Source organism: Camelina sativa, chromosome 10 (assembly GCF_000633955.1).
Source record: "Camelina sativa cultivar DH55 chromosome 10, Cs, whole genome shotgun sequence".
NCBI classification, from domain to species: Eukaryota; Viridiplantae; Streptophyta; class Magnoliopsida; order Brassicales; family Brassicaceae; genus Camelina; species Camelina sativa.
The window spans coordinates 22,397,389-22,400,576 of NC_025694.1; the positions used below are offsets into that span (position 1 = coordinate 22,397,389).

The following is a 3,188-nucleotide window of genomic DNA, read 5'->3' on the forward strand; positions in this document are numbered from 1 at the left end:
TTCAGTGTATAATCCAGATTTCTTGAATACTATCAAAGTATTGGGATTACCAAATCATAGTCTTAGACTTCAGATAGGTTTCCCGGTAATGTTGTAAATATAGATCCAAATGGAGGGTTGATGAATGGAACTAGGTTATAAATAACTCAGATGGCTGATCATGATAGAAGCTAGGATCATTACAGGAACTAGAATTGGTCACATTGTGCGTATTCCTAGAATGCTATTATCGCTATCGGACACTAGGTTGCCTTTCAAAATGCGTTGAAGACGATTTCCTTTGTCAGTTGCTTTTGCTATGACCAACAACAAAAGGCAAGACCAGAGATTATCTTTTGTAGGGTTGTATTTGCCAAGACTGGTTTTTTCTCATGGACAACTCTATGGGGCAATGTCTTATGTCTAGGGTGAAATTAAAAGTAGGTTTGAAAGTGCTTATTACATACAAGAAAAGGGAAACCACAGAAAAAATAAATGAATGTTGTTTTCAAAGAGGTTTTTTAGAACGTTTACTAGCCATATTTAGTTGCTCTTTTTATATGTTAGTTTAATCTTTTTACTTACTTTACAACTATAGCAAGGATTGCATTTAATTGACAAAGGTTTAAACAAATTTATTCATTACATGCAAATGTTTTATCGAAAGGTTTTCAATAAACATTTTTAAAATACAAAAATTATAATATAAGCAAAACAAATTTTTAATCACAGACTATTATAAATAACATAATAACAAAATAAATTATTATAAATTTCCATTAAAAAAAAGTTCAGCCCGCGGTTTTCCGCGGGTTAATACCTAGTAAGATGTAAAGCTGGTTAATATATGGTTATGTATATTGTTTCTTGAACATTTGATTTTTTTTTTTTTAAGAAACTGTTTCTTTTACCACTTGACCAACAAATCATTTCAAATGGTAATGTTGTTGATACAAATTAAAGTTTTACAATGTTAGATTAGTTAGTCTCTACGTGTCACAAACTAAGTAATACTGTTAAGCTAGTTTCAAATCAAAAGAGTAAAACGTATAAGCTTGAAATATCATTGGACGGAGACGAGCCAACCGCCATTAACTTTAATTTCTCACCATTAAGCATGATTTTATTATGTAACGTATACTTTAATTTATCAGATCAATTCATGACATGATAGGTTTTTAACATGAAGATCACATTTAGAAACAAACATTAATTAGATGTTAATTTATGGTATGGTGTGCGTGTGTGTGTATTTGGTTTGAGGCATATACTGTATATAGGAACATGTACATATTATGTAGAGAGTTGGATTTTAATACATTTTTGAAACCTAATAAGTAAAGTAGTACATTTACTATTTGTATACAAGAAATAGGTGTAGGACTTATTTGTGAGATAGAGTTTGAGAGATAGAGTGTGATTGCATGTGTGAGAAAGTACAAAAATATTTAATGTATGATAGGGGTTTTTTTTTTTTCTTCTTTTTATTGTTACTTTACCTTTCACTTGGACGGCCTTCTTGGCTTCCTGATCAAAGTGAGGGAAGAAGCGTTTTAAAAGCTTATCCAATATCTAGTAGTTGTAGTGTAATAGGTAATTAATAAAAATAATCCATAAATGTTGTGATAAATCCACTTTCTGAATAGTTAGATTCAAGTATATTTTTTTACAAAAGAAAGTTCACTAATCAAAAATGACTTTTGTTAAATGAAATTGGTATTAAAGAGAGAACGTAAATATTTAAAATTCAAAAACCATGAACGAAAAAAAAAAGTACATATCCTAAATTAAGGAAGGAAAAAAAGTTTCAATCTTGTGATAAGCGTAGATCACGCGACTTAGATAAGGACACATCGTCAAACACAGAACTCAAATTTTATTAATTTTTTGTTTTCTGTAAATACAAATCTTACAATTAAAAAAAATAATAATAATTAAATTAACTTACTACACAAAATTTTGCCTTTGGTCTCTCTACAACTTTTAAGAAACAAAAGTGGGACATGACAACGAAGAAGACCATAATCATCATGGTGATTCCCCTTTAGACCACATTGCCACGATCTGATTTGATCTCTGAATCAGACTCATAGGTTCAAAGCTTAAAACCTTTTTTCTTTTTTTTTCCCTTTACGATCTGTTTCATAGAATCAAAAGTAGAAGCTCTGTTCTTTTCAAGATCTTTGCTATTGTTCTTACAGAATCTCATCGAATTTAGCAAACCCATTTTGTCTGAAAACTCAAAACATTTTTTTTCTTTTTCTCTGTTTTAGATTTGATTTGATTTAAAAATGGGTTGTACAAGCTCGAAGCATCGAAATCGTTGCCGTAACTGCAGAGGAGGATTATCTCCGGTGATTGTACCTCGGAGCTATTCAATGCACGTTCATCATCCGGCACAACACAGCGGCGATAGCTATCACACGGTGGCTCTCACTTCCTCCACCATTGGATCTCTTAGTCTTTGCGATTCTTCTTCTTTCAGGCATTTTCACAAGCAACGTGTTTCCGACGAAACTGGTGAGAAGAAGATGAAGAATTCTTCGGATTTGGTTATTGAAGCCAAGGTTTGGTCAAGTATGATAAAGGAGAGAACCCCAAAGATTGTTCCGAGAACTCCGATTGTGACGCCTCCAGGAGAGCCAGAGACGATCAATACATGGGAGTTGATGGAAGGTCTTGAAGATGTTAGTCCTTTACGATCACCTAATCACTTGAGGAGCTTCTCGTTTGATGTTGTTCGTATCCAACCTAGTCATGAATTTGATCTTCCAAAATCAAGGTTTCATGAGAATGTGAAGTTTGATAGCAGAGTTGGTGATGATTTGGATCCAACTGAGCATCCTTTTCACATCCGCATTCCCGAGATGAAGACGAATCCGCAAGTCGGGTCATCAGATGAAGGAAACTTGGAAAGAAAGATTTTAGGTAAAGTAAAGGTGATACTTTATTTCACAAGCCTTAGAGGTATAAGGAAGACATATGAGGACTGCTGCCATGTCCGGATCATACTAAAAAGCTTAGGGATCAGGATCGATGAGCGCGATGTATCGATGCATTCTGGTTTCAAAGATGAGCTGAAGAAGTTATTGGAGGATAAATTGGAGAATGGCGTTGGAATAACCTTACCTAGAGTTTTCTTGGGGGAGTCGATGAGATTAAAAAATTGAATGAAAATGGGACACTTGAAATGATTATAAAAGGCTGCG

General features: G+C 33.5%; 1 pseudogene; it reads left to right on the forward strand.

The window, feature by feature from the left end:
* LOC104720617 overlaps positions 1,928 to 3,188 on the forward strand; it is a 2,551-nt pseudogene continuing 1,290 nt past the window's right edge.